Consider the following 23,268-nt stretch of genomic DNA (forward strand, 5'->3'; position numbering starts at 1 on the left):
CTTCCCGCAATTATCTTGAATTATCCAAATACGCAAAATACGGGGTATAACACTACTGATCCAGTGGGCCAAGCCATAATACCTCAATCATTCGTCGGGCAATCCCTCATATAGTGACCTGAAACCCCACATTTATAACATACACCAGAGCTCTGACGACATCGTCCAGAATGGGCTCTACCAAACTTACTGCATGGTGGAGTGGGCATCCTCATCTGTGCCGATTCACTCCGGTGTTGAATCTGAAGCCCTCGAATTCCAACCTAACTCATAATAAGCCCACCCCATATAACGCGACCTCCGTGATGGTGAAGGAATACTAGTAGCTAAAAGTGGGGACCCAAAACTACCCCCGATATCCTCTAACTGACTAGAAGATCTAGCTCTCTGAAACCGACCCTCATTCAAATCCTCAGACTGTCGTCTCTTCTGATCTTCTAGATTATGTGCATATGTCTGGATACGGAAAATGTCCATACCATCAAGTAAAGAAGTTGTGGAACATTCATTAATTAAATGTGGCTCGAGTCCCTCCACAAACCAGTGCACTCGATCCTACATTTCTCCAACAATAGTGGAAGCATACCTCGCACACTTTTGTTCCCTTGCCTAAGAGTCAAGAATCTGTCTTTTCTCGCCCGACGGACCTCTGGTGGCAAATAATGCCAAAGAAAGGCATTTACAAACTTCTGCCACACGGTTGGAGGTGCATTAACCCCTCTGGAAGACATCCAAGCATTATACCAATACACAACCACATCCCCTAATCTGTAGCAAGTTAACTCTACTGACTCGGTGTCAGAAGAATGCATCACTCGCAACATTCTCGGCATTTCATCGATAAAATGTTGTGGGCCCTCCTCTGGTTTTGACCCAAAAAACTCTGGAGGGGCCAAATTAAGAAAGTCTTGGACTCTGGTACTAACGGCTCTGTCTCCGTAACCTGTACCCTGCCGCTGGGCCTAAGCGGCTACTATCTGAGTCAACAACTGAATAGCCTCTCGTACCTCCTGACCCGAGGCATCAGGTTGGGGAATTAGGGGTGTTGGAGTTCCTGTATGCCCCTCCAGAGGGTTGAGGTGTAAGAGATCTGGGATGGAACTTCATATTGGGACCCGCCTTCCTCTATATCTACCGGTGGCTCTCGCTCAATACTTCGTCCGGCCACCGCCTTGCCCTTCTGGGCCGCTGTTGCTTTTCTCTTCATAGACATTACTGAAATCATAACATATGGTCAGGAAAAAGAGAATCCACATAGCATGGTTCTATCGCACGATCTAAGATAGGAAAGAAAGGAAATCTTCCTAAATTCCTTGCAGCCTTCTATTTATAAGTGTGGTGCACTGCGCACCATAAACAAGACTCTGCTAGACACGGCTTACAGAAAACCTTAGGACAGACATGCTCTGATGCCACTTTGTCACACCCCAACCTTGGTAAGGCGTGATTGGCACCAGACACCCTACTGGGGCCGTGGGAACCAAACTGTAACTTACACTCACTATGTCTCAAATGACAAAATAAGGCAAAGAAGGACAACTATGAATATAATTTCATGCATACCTATAAGTACACTAGGCCTACGGCGTCAACATATCCACTAAAAAACATAACTAAGCTGTATACAGAAATCTGTCTGCAAAGCCTCTATGAACATGATTGAAGTACATAAGTTGGAACAAGGCCCCGACATAACCTTAACACAAAATACATATACAACCCAGACTCCGCAATGCTCCTAGAATATGTGGAGCCCACCAATAAAAACTAGTACCTAAAAGCAGCCTACTGCGGAAGATTCTCGTCCCGTTTGTCTACACCTGCGGGCATGAATACAGCGTCCACAAGAAAGGATGATAGTATGAATAATGTACAGAGTATGTAAGGATGAAATGTAATATAATAAATATATACTGCAAGAAGAAGGATAAGAGTCAACCTGGCACTTCTAACTTGCCAATGAGAATCTAGTATGCATGTCTCTTAATACTCTCATCTCTTTAACTACATCTATGTTTGATACCGTGTCTCTAACTTACTTATCGTCCTGGTGCTAACTTCCCAACTGATCAGTGGTAACTGCTCGACCGGCAGTAGCACGATTGTAACTACCCGTCCGATTATCGCCAGACGGTAGAGCGCAACTACCCGACTGATCAGTGGTAACTGCCCGATCGGCCGTAGCTCGGTAGTAATAACTGCCCAACCAGCCATAACATGGTGGTAATTGCATAGCTTCCCAACCAGCCATATCATTATGATAAATACATATCTGCCCAACCTGCCGTAGCCCGGTGGTAACATCTGCCCGACTAGTCGTAGACCAGTGGTAATTATAATTGACATCACAACCAAACTGCTACAAGTAATCTCTATGCACTTCCCATGGTCATCACTTAACCCATAAGGTCTACATAATCACATAAGCCTTATAAGCACAACTCATGCCATTATTACTTCCTCCCGCTTGACTAAACATTCACCAAGTCCTAAAATACAACATAAACCTCTCTTCGAACATTAAATACCTCATTAGGGATCCTCTAATAACACTCTATTCATGTTCTATGAAACATTCTGTAAGAACCTGCCCCTAGATTCGTTGGATTATTATTATGAAAACATCATCATGAACACATCTCACCTTGAATGAACAAAATCATAAGGTGAGATCAACATCAATGAATAACATCAATAGCCATGAAACAAGCTCAATGATATCACAGGAACATCGGGAACTGTAAGCTTTGGTATTTTAGAAATAGTGTTATTGAGGATATCATATATAGGTTCACAACAAGGGATCATGCCTTAAGAAAGAAGGGGGTTTAGCCTTAACATACCTGGAAGCTTACTTTCCGACTTTCCAACCTACCTCTTACCTTGCTATCTATTTACGATCGCTCATAGTCTCGTAATCTACATAGAAAATCATTCATACTATTGTTCGGCTCACCATCATACAATTATCTCAAGCCTTAAATTAAAATCCATTTAGAATCTGCCGAAATTCGGGCAGCATCTCCCCTGTTTATATGCCTAGCCTGAAATCACAATCCAGCAACTAACAACAACAACAACAATACCAACATCAACAACAATATTATCAATACCAATATATTTGATAAACATCTGGCATGGTGTTTTATCCAATTCCTCAACCCATAAATTCATGATACGATCATTTAATAACTCTTCCTCCGTAATTAAGCTTAATTCAATATTAATAAGGAAAGATTCATAGCTTTTACCCACTAGAACTGCAATATCTTCAATTATCACCTTGAATCCAAGCCAAGTTTCACCGTAATACGATTTTATAATCATAACTATACGTAGTCCAGACATAAATCCGGAGATTTCACTTGATTCGCAGTAAAATTTGATAATTAGAAGTTGGGGGAACTCTCCAGAATATTTGGGAACTTTTAGGGAGAATTTGGTCTGAAAATAAGGGGGTAAACCACCTTTTATATTTGGCTAGAGTCGGTTAGCACCGACTCAAAAATTGCTCAGCACGATCGCACTTCCTTATGGCTTGTTCACGCTGAGTTGCTGGGTTTTCCTCTGCACTTTTGCGCCACCTTCTGGCGTGTTCGCGCAAGGTTAATTCCCTGCTATGATAGTCCATATTAAAATGCTCATAATTCTCTGTTCCGACGTCGGATCAACGCGCGGTTTGTTGTGTTGGGAACTTCACATTAGGCCTTTGTTGTGCTTCAAAAATTCACATATACTAAAAGATATTCTTTCTCCAAGTTGGGCCAAAATTGCCCTTCATATTTTCTCCAAAGTTCCACCAAATTTAAGTTCCTTAAATCACTTGTCCTCCAATCCTTCCATAGCCTGTTATATGAACTTAAACCCTCACAATCATAAGATAAGCGCATATAATCTCACATACCTCCTAAAATATAGCTCAAATCTCAACATATGAAACTACGGAGTGTAACATCCTCCCCCCTTTAAAAACATTCGTCCTCGAATGGCAAACTCTAAGGGATCTCAATGGAAATTTTTGCATGGTTTCCAAGTAACTATAATACTACCAACCTTTGGCACAGCAAGCTAAAATGCACAATACCACACCGGCCACCATAAGTAATAATAACTTTTTAACCACACATAACTAGTAAATATGCCTGTATTATCATAGGGTAGCTGCTCCTGATTTTGATGTCTAGTCAAAGCATATATGCGGTTCTAACCACTGCCAGAGCTAGACGCTCCACCTTTACCTCTTACTTTGCTAACTGAAGTGTGAGGGCCTCTTTCTGGGAAGCGTACTGAGAAAGCTGAAGCTGCTATTGATCCAGTGGGCCGAGCCATAATACCTCTATCATTCATCGAGAAATCCCTCATATAGTGACCTGAACCCCCACATATATAACATACACCAGAGCCCAGACAACATCGTCCAGAATGGGCTCTACCACACTGACTGCATCAGAGAGGGGCATCCTCATCTGTGCCGATTCTCTCCGGTGCTGAATCTGAAGCCCTCGAATTCTGACATAACTCAGAATAAGACGACCTCACATAACGCGGCCTCCGTGATGATGAAGGAATACTAGTAGCTGAAAGTGGGGACCTAAAACTACCCCTGACATCCTCTAACTGACTAGGAGATCTAGCTCTCTGAAACTGACCATCATTCAAATCCTCAGACTGCCGTCTCTTTTGATCTTCTAGATTATGAGCATATGTCTTCATATGGGAAATTTCCATACCATCAAGTAAAGCAGTTGTGGAACATTCATTAATTAAATGCGTCTCGAGTCCTGCCATAAACTGGTGCACTCGATCTTCCATTTCATCTATAATAGTGGAAGCACACCTAGCTAAAGAGTTAAACTGGAGAGACTATACTCTCGCACACTTTTGTTCCCTTGCCTAAGAGTCAAGAATCTGTCTTCTCTCGCCTGACGGACTGTTACACCTCGGAAAAGTTCCCGTTGGTACGCAAGTAAATGAACTAATGATGTGTGCGAGGAGTGCGAATGTATAATGTTTCATGGGAAATGTATGTAAAGGGATGTGGATGATTAGAATGAAAATTCGAGAAATGAGAAAAATTGAAAGTTGGAAAAACTGCCCAGTGGTCGTATATTGCAAAATACGGACCATAAAGTGCAATACGGTCCGTAAACTGCTATGCAAAAGCTTCAGCTTTCTACCAGTGGTCGTAAAGTGAAATACGGACCGTAAACTGCCAGGTCATAAACTGGCATGCCAAACTTCAACTTTTTGCCAGCCGTGGAAATGGTTAAATACGACCTGGTAGACCGACCGTAAAGTGATTTACGGCCCGTAAACCATGGTCGTAAACCACCATGAAGGCAGCCCAGCTTCTAGTTCTGGAAATGGCTAAATACGCCCATGGAGGACGAGCCGTATACGAATATAAGCACAAGTATGGTACTAGTATTATTATGGGATACGAACGACGATGTATGCAAGTAAGCGACATGATGATGATGATGATATTACTGTCTCCCCTCCTATGCTATTTTCATATGATATCTATTATGCTTCTATATTGATGTTGATCATGCTTTACATACTCAGTACATTTTTCGTACTGACGTCCTTTTGTTTGTGGACGCTGCATCATGCCCGCAGGTGCACAGGGAGACAGACTTGATCCATAGCTGCTTATTCAGAGATTGCATAGCAGAGCTCCATTTCTTTCGGAGCCGTAGCTTTTGGGTACTTATTCTTTTGTGTATCTAATTATGGGCATAGCGGGGTCCTGTCCCGCTCATACGATATGTCATACTCTTAGAGGCTCATAGTAATGTGTATGTGGGTAGAGATGTTCGGCCATGTCGGCCCATGTTTTGTATAGCTTTTGTTAGCCACGTCGGCCTTGTACTTATGATGTGGCACAGATGCCTATGATATGTTAAATGATGATGGTCGTCTAGTGGGATCAATATGATTAACGATAAGAAAAGCAAGATTTGACTTATGGTTCACCTAGAGGTTATGTTATGTACGATAAGGGGGTGCTCGGGTGGGGTAGCACCGGGTGCTCATCGCGGCCCCCTTGTCGGGTCGTGACAAAAGTGGTATCAGAGCAGTTCAGTCCTAGGATGTGTCTACGAGCCGTGTGTAGTAGAGTCTTGGTTATGGGTGTGTTGCGCGCCACACTTATAAACAAGAAGTTGCAGACATTTTAGGAATATATGACCTTCTTTCTTCATAAGAATCGTGTGATAGAGCTATGATGTAAGAAATTCTTGTTCCTAAATCGTGTGTTGTGTATTTCAGAGATGCCTAAAAAGAAAAAGGCTACAGTAGCCCAAAAGGGCAAGACGGTGGCAGAAAAGCAGGCTGAAAGAGTACCGCCACCGGTAGTAGAGGAAGAAGAGTCCCAGAGTGCGGCTCAATCTCAGTCTTCCCAGACAGTGCCTATTACTGAGGAACGTGAGGGAGCCTCAGCCCCAGCTCCAGCTCCTCCACCGAACGTTTCGGGCCAAGACATGAGAGAAGCCATTAATTTGTTGACTCAGTTGGTTGCGGCCCAGACTAAGAAGCCAAGCGCAGGGCAAGGTGACAGGGCTGTTAGTGCAAGGGCCCGTGACTTCATTGCTTTGAAACCCCCAGAATTCTTTGGGTCGAAACTGGAGGAGGATCCCCAGGACTTTATTGATGGTATGCTAAGGACGCTCCGGTTGATACATGCTTCAGACACCGAATCGGTGGAGCTAGCGTCATATAGATTGAGGGATGTCTCAATCCAATGGTATACGGTTTGGATGGCTTCGCGGGGATCCAATGCACCTCCACCGGTATGGCAAGAGTTTGTTGACGCTTTTCTCCGTCATTATATGCCCCCAGAAGTTCGGCGAGCTAGGGCCGATAAATTCTTGAATCTGAGGCAAGGTAGCATGAATGCTACAGAGTAAAGTCTCCGCTTCAATTCCTTGGCTAGGTATGCTTCGGCCATGGTAGCGGATATGGGTGATCGGGTGCACCGGTTTGTGAAAGGCCTAGGGCCACACTTGATGGATAAATGCTTAACTGCGTCCCTTCAGGATGGCATGGATATTGCACGCATTCAGGCACATGCTCAGGAATTAGAGGAACACCTACAGCAGCGGAGAAATGAACGTGAGCAAGATAGGGGACATAGCAAGAGAGCTAGACCTTCAGGTTCGAGGAGCGAGTCAAGGGGTGGACACAGACAGCAGCTTCCCAGCCATTCAGGCTATTCTATGACCAGTCCACCTCCACGGTTTTCAGGCCAGGGCCTTGATAGATCAGCTCGTCCAGGGCCGAGTCCGAGTTATACAGGACCTAAGTTCAGAAGTGATTTAGGCCAGTCAAGGCCACCCGTACCACCGTGTTCCCAGTGTGTGAAAATGCATTGGGGTCGATGCCGATTTGGTTCAGATGATTGCTATTCATGTGGTCGGTCAGGCCATATTATGCGTGATTGCCCCTCAGTAAATGGTAGAGGTAGGACCCAGCCATCAGGGTCGGTAGCCGGATCTTCGGCATCTGTACGCCCTACGGGGCTAGGTTCACATGCGCCAGCTGGCCATGGTAGAGGTAGAGGGAGAGCTCCCAGTACTAGCGGTTCTCAGCACCGTATTTATGCTTTGGCTGGATGCCAAGATCTTGAGTTGTCTCCTAACGTAGTCACAGGTATATTATCGGTATTCTCTCATGATGTATATCCTTTGATTGACCCGGGCTCCACATTGTCTTATGTTACTCCATATATTGCGGGTCGATTTATAATCGAGCTGGAGTCGATCAAACCTTTTGAGGTGTCTACGCCCGTTGGCGAATCTGTGATAGCTAGCCGAGTGTATAGAGATTGTGTAGTCGTGATATGTGACCACCGTACTATAGCTGACTTGCATGAACTAAATATGGTAGATTTTGATGTCATTATGGGCATGGATTGGTTGGCTTCTTGCTACGCCAATGTTTATTGTAGAATAAAAATGGTTCGCTTCCAGTTTTCGGGAGAACCAGTCTTAGAATGCAAAGGAAATACGGCGTCACCAAAAGGTAGGTTTATTTCCTATCTAATGGCAAGGAAGATGATCACGAAAGGGTGCATTTATCACCTAGTACGAGTTCATGATGTAGAAGTTGAGTCGCCGACTCTTCAGTCAGTTCCGGTAGTGAACGAATTTCCGGATGTGTTCCCGGAAGAGCTTCCAGGCCTTCCTCCCGAGTGAGAGATAGATTTTGCGATTGATGTGTTGCCAGACACTAATCCCATATCTATTCCTCCCTATAGGATGGCACCCGCAGAGTTGAAAGAGTTGAAGGAGCAATTAAAAGACTTGCTTGAAAAAGGCTTCATTAGGCCTAGTTCATCCCCGTGGGGAGCACCCGTATTGTTCGTCCGGAAGAAGGATGGCTCCTTGAGAATGTGCATTGATTATCGACAATTGAATAAAGTGACAATTAAGAACAAGTATCCCCTCCCGAGGATTGATTATTTATTTGATCAATTGCAAGGTGCCAAATGGTTTTCAAAGATTGATTTGAGGTTCGGGTATCACCAAGTAAGCGTTAGGGACAAAGATATCCCTAAGACAACTTTCAGAATAAGATATGGCCATTTCGAGTTCCGAGTAATGTCGTTTGGGCTAACTAATGCACCGGCAGTGTTTATGGACTTAATGAACAATGTATTCAGGCCTTTTCTGGATCTATTCGTGATTGTATTCATCGATGATATCCTAGTGTATTCTAGATCCGAGGCAGAACATGCGGATCACTTGCGTATTGTCCTTGGAGTTCTTCGAACCCGAGAGTTATTCGCGAAGTTTTCCAAATGCGAGTTTTGGTTGAACTCAGTGGCATTTCTGGGCCACATTGTTGCAGCTGACGGTATTCGAGTGGATAGCCAAAAGATTGAGGCAGTGAAGACTTGGCCAAGGCCCACGACCCCTACGGAGGTTCGTAGCTTTTTGGGCTTAGCAGGTTATTAGAGAAGATTTGTTGAGGATTTCTCTTCTATTTCTGCACCGCTCACCAAGTTGACTCAGAAGTCAGCTAATTTTCAATGGACAGATGCTTGCGAGCGTAGTTTCCAAGAGTTGAAAGACCGACTGACTTCAGCCCCAGTCATTGTGATGCTTCAAGCGTCGGGCTAGGATGTGTATTGATGCAAAATGGTAAGGTGATTGCGTATGTTTCTAGACAATTACGGAAACATGAGCAGAATTATCCGACCCATGACTTAGAATTGGCCGCGGTGGTCCATGCTTTAAAGATATGGAGACATTACTTATGTGGTGTCCACGTGGATATTTATACAGATCATAAGAGTCTCCAGTACATCTTCAAGCAGAAAGAGTTGAATTTGCGGCAACGACGATGGCTAGAGTTGCTAAAAGACTATGATGTTGAAATCCTGTACCACCCCGGAAAGGCAAATGTTGTGGCTGATGCTCTTAGCCGTAGGTAGATGGGAAGTCTAAGTGATGTACGACCAGAAAAGAAAGCGATGGCCCGTGATCTTCACCAGTTAGATAGCCTAGGAGTCCGAGTGGTGGACTCAAGTAGCAGCGGAGCTACTATTCAGAATTTAGCAGTTTCATTGTTAGTAGCGGAAGTAAAAGAGCGACAATATGAGGATCCCATGCTAATGCAGTACAGAGATACACTCCCTCAGAAGGAGGAGGAGTCATTTGACATTTCGGAAGACGGAGTTCTCCGATGTCGAGGCAGGTTATGTGTTCCCGATGTGGCAGGTCTACGCCATCAGATTTTGAGAGAAGCTCATTGGTCCCGTTACTCCGTTCACCCCGGAGCGACGAAAATGTATCATGATCTTAAGACTATATATTGGTGGAATGGGATGAAGAAAGACGTAGCGGAATTCGTAGCTCAGTGTCCTAATTGCCAACAAGTGAAGATAGAACACCAAAAGCCGGGTGGCTTATTGCAAGCTATAGAAATCCCAACTTGGAAGTGGGAAGTGATTAATATGGATTTCATTACAGGGTTACCCTATTCTCGACGTAAGTATGATTCCATATGGGTGATTGTGGATAGACTCACAAAGTCAGCTCATTTCTTACCGGTCAGGACGACCTATGTGGCAGAAGATTATGCAGAGCTTTATCTTAAAGAGATAGTGAGACTCGATGGCGTTCCGGTATCTATTATCTCCGATAGAGGAACTCAGTTTACAGCCAAGTTTTGGGGGTCTTTCCAAGAAGGTTTAGGGACCCAAGTGCGCCTAAGCACGGCGTTTCACCCACAGACCGATGGGCAAGCTGAACGTACTATTCAGACTCTTGAAGATATGTTACGGGCATGTATGATAGATTTTGGAGGAAATTGGGATGACCATTTGCCACTCATTGAATTTGCTTACAATAACAGTTATCATTCTAGCATTCAAATGGCACCGTATGAGGCTCTATATGGGCGAAAGTGTAGATCCCCAATTGGGTGGTTTGAAACCGGAGAAGCTAAGTTGATAGGGCCAGACTTGGTCCAGCAAGCAATAGAGAAAGATAAGCTCATACAAGATCGGTTGCTAGCGGCTCAAAGTCGTCAGAAGTCCTATGCGGATAATCGTCGAAGAGACTTAGAGTTCGAAGTGAAAGATTGGGTATTCTTGAAAGTGTTGCCGATGAAGGGTGTGATGAGATTTGGCAAAAAGGGGAAGCTCAGTCCCCGGTATATTGGGCCATACGAAATTGTGCGCAAAATAGGCAAAGTGGCCTATGAGCTAGCTCTACCTCCAGATTTGGAGTCAGTCCATCCAGTATTTCATGTCTCGATGCTTCGGAAGTGTGTTGGAGATCCTACGAGGATTTTCCCAGTGAATGATATTCAAGTGACAGAAAAGTTAACTTATGATGAAATACCCATTGCCATATTAGATAGGCAAGTACGGAGGCTTAGAAATAAAGAAGTGGCCTCAATTAAAGTTCTGTGGAGAAATAACAATCGAGAGGAAATGACATGGGAAGTGGAAGAGAATATGCGATCCAAATACCCACATTTATTTCAGCCCTTGGAAGAAGTCCAAGATGAGACGTCAAAATCATAAGGTATGCATGTTTTCCCTTTTATACATTCAGGTCGTGTGTGGCCAAATTTCTAGTGCTGTTGTATTATTGCCCTGTGAGGAATTGTTATTGTGGGTTGTTGTGGCAGGGTGGTAGTGCCATATTACAGAGGAAACTCTGGCGAAATTTTTATAGAATTACCCAAGCCTTTAACATTCTAGAACGAATGTTCCTAAGGGGGGGGGGGGGGGGGGGGGGGGGGGGTTGAATGTTACACCTCTGATGATGTGTGCGAGGAGTGCGAGTGTATAATGTTTCATGGGAAATGTATGTAAAGGGATGTGGATGATTAGAATGAAAAGTCGAGAAATGAGAAAAATTGAAAGTTGGAAAAACTGCCCAGTGGTCGTATATTGCAAAATACGGACCTTAAAGTGCAATACGGTCCGTAAACTGGCAGTCGTAAACTGCCATGCAAAAGCTTCAGCTTTCTGCCAGTGGTCGTAAAGTGCAAATACGGACCGTAAACTGGTATACGGTTTGTAAACTGCCAGGTCGTAAACTGGCATGCCAAACTTCAACTTTCTGCCAGCCGAGGAAATGGTTAAATACGACCTGGTGGACGGACTGTAAAGTGATTTACAGCCCGTAAACCATGGTCGTAAACCACCATGAAGGCAGCCCAGCTTCTGGTTCTAGAAATGGCTAAATACGCCCATGGAGGATGAGCCGTATAGTGGAATACGGTCCGTAAACCTCCATGGACGACCATTGTTCACCCAGCACAGATTTTCCAATTCATTAAATATGAGGATCAAGACTTATTTTATTTCATTACAACATTACACCACTTCGCTCTAAAACTTCTCTCTACATTTATTATATGAGTTTTCAAGGATTATAAGCCATCAATAACATTAAGACAAGTGAATCAAGGATAAGGGAATCATCAAGGATCATCCAAGTCAAGAAATCCAAATGGAGAAAAACTAGGGTTTTGGTCAAAGAGGAGTATTATCAACCAAAGCTTGTTCCTACAACTTCTAAGGTAAGATTCATGATTTTTACAAGATGTTTAAGGTATTGGAGAATTAAAATACATGGATTGTAGAAAATGTGGTCAACTAGGTCATGAATGATGAATAGTGACATTTTGAGAAATAGTTTGAATTGAGTTATGAATGTTGTTGTGTTGTGATATGAATATGTTATAAATGGTATTAAGATCATGAACTAAACACTTTAGACGAACGGACGAAGATGGGTGTTATGACCATTAATGTGGGTGAATTAGAGGCAAATTGAGGAATCTAGATAATGCGGATAATGTGAATGACTAATGGCCATTGTTATGATATTAATGAAGGTATAAACGCTAGCATTGGAAGGGAACGTGCAAGTGTAGAATAGTTCAATGAAAAGGTATGTAAGGCTAACCCTTCTTTCATAAGGCATGGTTCTTGGGAAAATTCTTAATTCCTCTACATGAGTATGTTGTCTTCATATGGTTGACATTCCGAGCTCATAAGCTCACGACCCTTGATATGTACTATGATTATACTATGTTCCCCGTATGACGAGTAAGTCTATAATGTAGATGTAACGATAATGATGAGGATAGTAATTATGATGAGAGTAAAATGAGATTATAGATGTTTACGAGCTATGATATATGTCTATGTATGCCTATGAAGGGCTATGATAAGACCCCGAGCTTATGATGCCGGGTAAGACTATATGTATATGACTATGTATAAAGTATGTATATGATTACGAAACGCGCGCACACCTCTGCAGATGGTACTGATAACCCTGATGCCTTGGTAGGGCCAGGTATGTATGACCTTGAGCCTTGGTTGGCCAAGCATGTATAATACACCGATCCTATGAGGTCGGGTATGCTATGTAAATGCTATGTATATGAAATGACTATGTATATGATATGAATATGAATGTGATAAGACTATGTATAAGAATACGAATAAGAACATGTATATGAATATGAGCACAAGTATGGTACGAGTATTATTATGGGATACGAACGACGATGTATGCAAGTAAGCGACATGATGATGATGATGATATTACTGTCTTCCCTCCTATGCTATTTTCATATGATATCTATTATGCTTCTATATTGATGTTGATCATGCTTTACATACTCAGTACATTCTTCGTACTGATGTCCTTTTGTTTGTGGACGCTGCGTCATGCCCGCAGATGCACAGGGAGACAGACTTGATCCATAGCTGCTTATTCAGAGATTGCATAGCAGAGCTCCATTTCTTTCGGAGCCGTAGCTTTTGGGTACTTATTCTTTTGTGTATATAATTATGGGCATAGCGGGGTCATGTCCCGCTCATACGATATGTCATACTCTTAGAAGCTCGTAGTCATGTGTATGTGGGTAGAGATGTTCAGCCATGTCGGCCCATGTTTTGTATATCTTTTGTTAGCCACGTCGGCCTTGTACTTATGATATGGCACAGATGCCTATGATACGTTAAATGATGATGGTCGTCTAATGGGATCAATATGATTAACAATAAGAAAAGCACGAATTGACTTATGGTTCACCTAGAGGTTATGTTATGTACGATAAGGGGGTGCTCGGGCGGGGTAGCACCGGGTACTCGTCGCGGCCCCGTTGCCGGATCGTGACACGGACCTCTGGTGGCAAATAATGCCAAAGAAAGGCATGTACAAACTCCTGCCACACGGTTGGAGGTGTATTAGCCCCTATGGAAGACATCTACGCATTATACCAATACACAAACACATCCCCTAATCTGTAGCAAGCTAACTATACTGACTCGGTGTCTGAGGAATGGATCACTCGGAACGTTCTCGGCATTTCATCTATAAAATTTTGTCGGTCCTCCTCTTGTTTCGACCCAAAAAACTATGGATGGGCCAAATTAAGAAAGTCTTGGACTCTGGCACTAACGGCTCTGTCTCTGTAACCTGTACCCTGCCGCTGGGCCTGAGCGGCAACTATCTGAGTCAACAACTGAATAGCCGCTCATACCTCCTGACCCGAGGCATTAGGTGGGGGAACTAGGGGTGCTGGAGTTCATGTATAACCCTCTAGAGCGGTTGAGGTGTAAGAGGTCCCGGATGGAACTTCATACTGGGACCCGCCTTTCTCTATATCTACCGGTGGCTCTCGCTCAATCCCTCTTCTGGCCACTGCCTTGCCCTTCTGGCCTACTGTTGCTTTTCGCTTCATAGGCATTACTGAAATCATAACATATGGTCAGCAAAAAGAGAATCCGCATAGCATGGTTCTGTCGCACGATCTAATATAGGAAAGAAAGGAAATCTTCCTAAATGCCTTGCAGCCTCCTGTTTCTAAGTGTGGTGCACTGCACACCATAAATAAGACTCTGCAAGACACGGCTTGGAGACAACCCTAGGACAGACCTGCTCGGATACCACTTTTTCACACCCCAACCTTGGTAAGGCGTGATTGGCACCCGACACCCTACTGGGGCCGAGCGTACCAAACTGTAACTTTCGCTCACTATGTCTCAAATTACAAAATAACGCCAAGAAGGCTAACTATGAATATAATTTCATGCATACGTATAAGGAAAATAGGCCTACGACGTCAACATATCCACTAACAAAACATAACTAAGCTGTATACAGGAACCTACCGGCAAAGCCTTTATGAACAGGACTGAAGTACATAAGTCGGGACAGGGCCCCGACATACCCTTAACAAAAAGTACATATACAACCCCGACTCCGCAATACTCCTGGAAGAAGTGGAGCCCCCCAATAAAAACTAGTACCTGAAAGTATCCTGCTGCGGAAGATTATCGTCCCGTCTGTCTACACCTGCGGGCATGAATGCAGCGTCCACAAGAATGGACGTCAATACAAATAATGTACTGAGTATGTAAGTAGGAAATGCAAAAACACGTTGTAAACTCATAATTCCGTATATCAAAATGAACCTGTCTCCTGAGGAGATACAGTTAACCAAATTAAACAAAATATGCATGCCGACAAGGCTGCCACTATACGCGGTAATATCCAAAACGAACTACATCCGTACAGCTGACCAAACCATATATACAACTCGCATATGTCTACACACCTCTATGAGTATAACAAAGTCTATGTCAAAAGGATCTGTACCAAAATGAGTCAAGCTCAAGAACAATGGAGCCGTCTAAGCAGCTGAGCAGAAGTCCTAAACCGGAGGATCACCAAACTGAAAATCTGTACCTGTGGGCATGAAGTACAGCCTCCGAAAAAAGGGGTCAGTACGAATAATGTACTGAGTATGTAAGGCATAAATAACAACATATATAAATATGAAAGGTAACATGTAATAGGAAGGAAAACTTGTACATCTTAAAATCATATAGACACAAGTACACATATATGTACACATATAATATAAGTATTAGTGTTGCGGAACGTGCGACCCGATACCAAAAGTATATGAGATGTTAGTGTTGAGGAACGTACGGCCCGATCCATATAAGTTAGTTCTGAGGAACGTACGGCCCGATCCATATAGGTTAGTGCCGAGGAACGTACGGCCCGATCCATATAGGTTAGTGCCGAGGAACGTACGGCCTGATCCATATAAGTTAGTGCCGAGGAATGGACGGTACAATCCATATAAGTTAGTCTCGAGGAGCGTACGACCCGATCCATATAAGTTAGTGCCGAGGAACATACGACCTGATCCATAAATGTCGTATGTACACATACATAATGTAAATAGCATGCATGAAAGCTCATATGAAGGGTACAACTTTATCAGAGTGACGTAAGGTCGGTAACCTTTGATTATATTATGGAACAACCATTATCGCTATATCTCACCTCGAAGGAACAATTCGTAAGGTGAGACCAACAACAATGAACAAAATCGAGAAAATCATGGAATACCTCAACATTCTCATATCATCGTTGAAATCATAACTTGAGACTTTTAAACATAAAATCATCGTCATCGTAATCCTCATAAAAACATTCTCATCGTTAATATCATGAAAAGCTTTAAGAGTCATAAACTTCGAGCTCTTGGAAACAAGGTGGTTATGGGAACATGTATGGGATCATAACATAAGAATCTTGCCTTTGAAAGAAAGGGACGAGCCTTAACATACCTTGAAGCTTATCTATTCGGCCAACTTCTACTTCTCAAACTCACAATCTACAATCAAGGGAATTCATACTATTGTTAGGCTCGTTATCAAGTGCTTATCTTAAGCCTTTAAATTAACTCTTCCTAGAATCTGCCGAAATTTTGGCATCACCTCCCCTGTTTATATCCCAAGCCTGAAATTGCAATACCAACAACAAAGAACAACAACAACAATACTAACATCATCAGCACCATCATCAATATCAAAATATTCCATGAAACATCCTATACGATGTTTACCCAAATTCTTGACCAACAACTTTATTATACGATAATTTAATCACTATATCTTCGTAGATAAACCAAAGGTAATAGCAATAGGAAGAGATTCATACCTTTTTCCTATTAAAACAGCAATATATTCAGTGTTCGCCTAGAATTCAAACCGAAGTCCACCGCAAAACGATACTACAATCACAGCTACACGCTATTCGAACCTAAACCAACACTTCACAACTTAAAATCCACTCAATGTAGTGGTATCCTCACCCCTCAACAGTTTTCTAGATTTTTCTTGGACCAAATCTAATAAAAAAAAGGGGTTTTACCCCTTTATATAGGTAGCCAAAGTCGGTGAAACCGACTAAAAAAGTGGTCTTCGCGAATGCGAGGGACCCTTGTGAATGCGATGGTCTAGAATATTCATGGACATTGTGAATGCAAGACCCTATCGCGAACGCGTAGGGCAATTCTGCCCAGTTCTACTAGATTTTCGTTCTTCAACCGATTGGTCTCCAATCCTTTCCACACTTCTTATACATGATATTAAACCCTCATAACCATAATATAGGTGCATACAATGTCATATATCACTTTATCCATAAATATGCTTAATACTTGTGCGATCCTTAAATCTGAAGGTTACCTTTCTTGATCAAAATTCCACGTGCTTGTACTTAGACTTGGCGAACGTTCCCCTGAAAATACGAGGTGTAAAATCCTCCCCCCCCCCCCTTAGGAATATTCGTCCTCGAATTTCAGCTTAACTCAAGTCCTTACCCACAATTCAGGTACTGGGTTTTAATGTGAACTCCAACGAACTTACCTTCCTTAGTTCTTTTCGGTTATCCTTTTTCTCTTATAGCTTGCATATTAGAACACTTAGTCATAACTCGACTCTTTCTTCTTCCGTTCACTTCGTCTTACCCCTAGACGTTTACATATGACTTTATAATTCACTTATGTCCCTCGTCAATTTATTAGAGACCTTACAACCCTTGGAGCGTTTTATGCCTCTCAATAACCTGCAAGACATTCGTAGACTCTACAAATCACATGAAATTTTTTTCGTCAATAGCTTTACATAGTCCTACCGTTCCAGTACGTATTTTTTTCGTCAATAGCTTTACATAGTCCTACCGTTCGTCACTCTTCGACTTCTTTAAAGGACTTCAACTTTACTTCCACGTTCTTAATCTCAATCCTTGGAGTTAGCCATTAAGCACAGTGCTGGAGTTTTCCTATACCATAACTGTACATAGCTACTCTATAATCTGGCTATCATTGACTGGTACGATCTTGAAAGAATTTCTGGTTTGACATACAAATACTAAGCACTTACTTGTAACGTATCCTCAAGTATCTAATGTCATGCTCGACTCAAAAAAGACTTATCTGAGTCTTTAAATCTTTCTTGGGTGAGCTATAACCTGCGTTCCCCTGGTTTGAGTGATAGACATAAGCAATGGAAATCTCATACCATTACTCCTGATATATGATTTATGTAGTCCCCTACTGTACACGTAGTCCTAATGGGCAGCACATAGGCTAATTCCATAGGCCTGCTGGTAGTCTCCCTAACTGAATTAAACCTCTACGGTAACACGGCCATCTATATTAGTGGTTTCTCATCTCTGAATTGGAATCCCAGTGACTTGTTATGACTTACTGCACTCCTGATAACTAACTTCCATTGTACCATGAAGTTTGTTATGTCTTTCCTCATAACAGTGTCAATGCATGTCCTTGTTGTTCTAACTGCCTAGCATAGAGAGGGCACTAAGCCTTTCCTTTCACCAGCATCTTTCCATCATTCTATTTGTTAGCCTTGTCGTAAACTTAGCCATCTTTGTTTAAGGGTGCGCTACAACCTCTTAGGGAACTTATATATAAACTATCGACGCTACCCCAATATATCCTTTCCTGTGCACATAACTATAACTAGCTTAAGAGCACAAGTTGAATGACTCTTGCTGTACCTCTTACCACTATCCTGAGGCATAGGCTATAACCTCATCACGTTGCATTAATCCTTGATTTACCTATGCTATTACTACAAATTAGCCGGTACCCTTCTCTCTAATTACTCGCCGCGCTCTTTTTCTGTCGGTACTTTCAAATCTCATCTACTCGTATCTTCTACACCTTCTAACATTGGTGCCTTATTCCTTTACTTGACTCCTTTCAGGTGTAGTTACCCCAAATTGTTCTCTCAACTCAGGTTCTATTCCGTTTCTACTAGCAATGAAGGGGGATATGTATGATTAGGCGAAACCTAGATCTATTACTGCATATACGTCCCGGGAGAAAATCAATAAGTTACCTGTAATCACATTCGGTGACGCCTCCTGATCTTGCCTACTAGCCAAAGCATATATATTGTTCGAACGGCTGCTAGAACTAGAAGCTCCTCCACCACGGCCAGCTAGTGTCATGACCCGACTAGGGGCCGTGACGAGTACCCGATACTTGTACCGAGCACCCCTTACCTATCATTTCACTTTCATCCCTTAGCGGCCGTATGAACCGTGCCATATTTTTATTTTTATTTTATTACTGAACATTAACGTTAGTAGCATCATCATAAACATAGACTAGTAAACTTTGTTATCATATTATACAGAGACACGAACAATTCAAAATACAAGACATCTAACTATACATATCTGTCTACGAGCCTCTAGACATAGTACACATATACATAGAAAGGGCTGAGTACTGTCGTGCCAGAATATACATATACACAAAATAGTACCAAGGGAGTTAGGCTCCGGAACAACTGGAGCGCTGTCAAGTGCGGCTGGTAGAGCTCCTAAGGATCAAGTCCACCTGTATGCTGATCTGCGCGGCATGAAATGCAGCGTCCACAAGAAGAGACGTCAGTACGAATAGTGTACCGAGTATGTAAGGCATGGAAGATAATACAAGCAGTAACATAGAGTGCGATTGATAATATCATGGAGTCATAGGACATATAATGAGGCAAGAAAGTAACCTGTACATAGGAAGGCCCCTTTTTGGGCGGCTATCATGCATGGCTTGTCTTTCCATTTTAAAAACGTTTCCCCTCCATGAACGTAGAAAATAGAACTTATATTATGTCGTATCTTATCGTATCATATCCTATCGTGCACTACCGTATCTTATCGTGGCGTGTCAGGTCGTGTCCTATCGTATCTTATCATGGCATATTGTATCGTGTAATATCATGTCTTATTACAGCATGTCGTATCGTGTTATATAATGTCAATGTCATAGCATAGCATGTCATAGCGTATCACGTCATAGCATAACTTGTCATATCATAGCATAGCTTATCATATCATAGTATAGCTTGTCATAGTATGTCATGTCATGGCATATCATAGCATATCATGTCATAGCATATCGTATCATAGCATGTCTGGTCATGACAAGGTAGGTCATATCATAGCGCCGAACAATGTCGGCTTGCCCACATAGCGCCGAAATATATCGGCTCACCCATATATCCCGCGTCCGGGCACCCCGCATCCGGGATGATAAACCAGCTGATCAGGTGGCAATGAAACATGTTTCCCTTCCCATTCCCCCATATATCCCTTCCCCCCATCCCAGGTTCATATACATATCTTATATGCATGTACATATCTTATATACATATACATGGTTTATATATATAGATATCATATAAGCACGCAAGGGAGCCAAAAGAAAAATCATGTATCTATCGGAGTGACGTAAGGTCGGTGACCTCGGATTACATTATGGAATACTTGTGATCGCTTTGTCTCTCCTTGAAGGAACAAATATTTTAAGGCGAGACTACCAACAGAGAACAGAATTAGAAGTAAACATAGAATACAATTATGGACATCATAGATGTCAACTCATAGGCTTTGGAATCCTTAGAAAATAGGGTCACAGCTAGGAGATAGAGGTAAGATCCAAAAACTAGTTTATCAATTTCATATTCACATTGAATCCTTAGCTTAGGAATCTTAGTCATAGAATCGTTCCGGTCGTACTTATCGTAGGCATATCCTCTTGTCTAACATTATTGTTATCATTATCATCATAGAAGTATCCCCGTTGGAGTAATTATAGTACTCATCATTTGGTAGTGAGATCGGGATCAAAGGTTCCCTTTGGATTCAACTTCAAGTACGTCAATCAAGCCTATAAGGAAAATCCGAGAGTAACGGGCCCACCTCGGGCCGAATGAGGTGGCGTATACGATTTGTATGTGTTACACGTCATGGCGTTACTTGTAATGGTTATAGGGTAATCGGGTCCCATTTATGCATGTTCTAGGGGTTAGGAGGTCTTTCCAACATTTTGCACATTTTCTTATTCAATTCTACTGAAGGAAAAAGGAGAAACTTTAGGTGCGGATTCCGGGGAATAGAGTTGTCCCCGAGGCTCGTACCCAACTTATTACGTCTAAGACATGCCATAGAAAGAAGGGTGACGCCTTACATACCTCTTTCCTCTCCTTTTGCTATTCCGAATTCAAGCTGCAAATCCGCCAAAATATGCAATTTGGTCACATTTACCCAAACTTTCATTAAGGTATTTAGAGTTGAAATCTTAAGGTAATACTTGGCTACCGAAATTTCGGCAGCACTTCCTCTGTAAATATACCATCCTCAACATTCAACTTAGTCAAATTCTCATCAATCACAATCCGGGAATTCAAACCCGGCCAAACTATCAATATAAATTCAACAACCACACTAGCGATTCATATATTCAATTCAAGATACATGATAACAATTTACTACTTTCTTCAAAACCTCTGAAATCCAATGAACACAATCTCAACCTTATAATATATATTCCGACAACACCATACTAATATCATTACATGCCATTCATGCAAGAACATTATTTTTAATTTACACAATCTTCCAACTACCAACACTTTACCAAGGTTATCAAATCTTTACTTGCAATATAAAATCCACAATATAACGACTAAAATGCTAAATAAACTTGCTCACTATCCCTTCACAACTCAACACACATGCACGGCAACATACACACTACACACTACACGGTCAACCTCAATAACATCATCCAATTTCCATCTTTAACATAGCATTCACCACAATAATAACCAAACACTAAATAAAATAATTGAAGCATGCTTACTACACATGCATACATGTGCACGGCCACATACCATATTCCTTTCCTTCATGAATTTCATCCATTTTAGCATACTACAACACATATAAACCATTTATAACACATAAAACAAGATCAAAACTCACCTTTCTTCTTCAACTTCTCACTTGACTACAACTTGGCAACTTGTATGATTATGAATTTTTCTTGCTTCAACAACAACTCCACCTTGTTAAGGACCCTTTAATTAGTTGGAAATAATTTTTGGAGGGATTTTGTCAATTTTTGCTAGGGCCGAATGGCCTAATTGTTTTTCTCCTTCTTTTCTTTTCTCTCAAAGTCTTGAAATTTCTAGAGAACTTTAGGGAAAATATGACTTAGTCATCTCTTATTTAATGAATTAAACCCCCTTCACGGGCTAAGCCCACACCATGGCCGGTTGGGCCTCCCTTTCCTCTTAAAAAAAATTCAAGCCCAATTATATTTTGGTTAGTTCTTGTAATTTATGAAAATAATTTTTTTCCGAATTCCAAATTTACCCTTCGTCTTCTTCCATATTCCCAAGAGTCATATTGCAACTTCCCTTTATGCTCTTGACCTTTCTCATTATCTTCACTTCTAGATTTTTCACAAACAACTCATGTGCCAAACAAAATAACATGTGGCCTTGCTTGTTGTCTTCCTGCGATTGTTTTGAATTATCCGATTGCATAAAATGCGGGATATAACATCCTCCCCCCCTTTAGAACATTCGTCCTCGAATGTTAAACTGGCCCCATAGCATGGTATAATACTTCGGGGAGGTCTCCTCCATAGATACCTCACATGTCGCTATATCCATCTTAGGAGCTTAAGTTACCTTTTACACCGCAGCTTCGGTAGCCGGGGCATCCACGCCACTGATACCATCGTATGTGGGTGTCATACGCGTTCATATACACACATATATTTTTATCAACTATCCCACCAGAGACCTCCAGGCACTATTCAAGCCTATCCTAGTTCCCGAGCTGTAATGAACTTTCTGCCTCTCCACCAATCTAGTCTGCTTCATCTTGCGCGACTTCTCGTAGTCTCTAACCATACCATATACTATAGTTCCCCTTAAGTTACTCTAATTACTCATCTGCCTGTCATGTCTCAATTTATAGATTCTTTGCATACTTCCCAGGGGGTCACCTATCCTGAAATTGCTCCCACCTGAGCACGCTTAACCTTGAAACTTTAATGCATTTTAGTGTCTTAGTGTTAGTATTTTTACCTCCGCTTCCCCACACTGCCTATATCACATAATATGGGGCAAGTTGGGGTCTTGACAATGTTCAAAACACCCTTGTAACGCATCCTTCCTTTTTAATTACTATTTTAGCCTCCGTGATCACTAACATTCACTTTTTACCCGTGTGTATGGCTACTTTTGTCCTAAATTTCCCGAATTCTTTATATGTCCCGTAATACATGGGACGGTGCAAGGTAAAGTAAAATCCAGTTCAATTTAACATCCATATATTATAGAAAAGATGCTGAAAGTGTACCTGCGGCCGCATCGGTGGAAGGTCCAGCATCCTGCCGTCCTGTCAATGCATATATACGGTGTGGAGGGCCGGCCGAACTGGGTGTCCCTCCTCTGCCTCGGCCACGGCCTGCTGGAGCCTGGGAGGCCTGTCCCGGAGGGCGCACAGACGGTGATGAACTCACTACTGACCCGGCGGGCTGAGCTCTGCTTCTCTCATTCCTTAGCGGACAATCTCGCATCAAATGGTCAGTCCGTCT

The sequence above is a fragment of the Lycium barbarum genome, chromosome 5 (genome assembly GCF_019175385.1).
Source record: "Lycium barbarum isolate Lr01 chromosome 5, ASM1917538v2, whole genome shotgun sequence".
NCBI lineage: Eukaryota > Viridiplantae > Streptophyta > Magnoliopsida > Solanales > Solanaceae > Lycium > Lycium barbarum.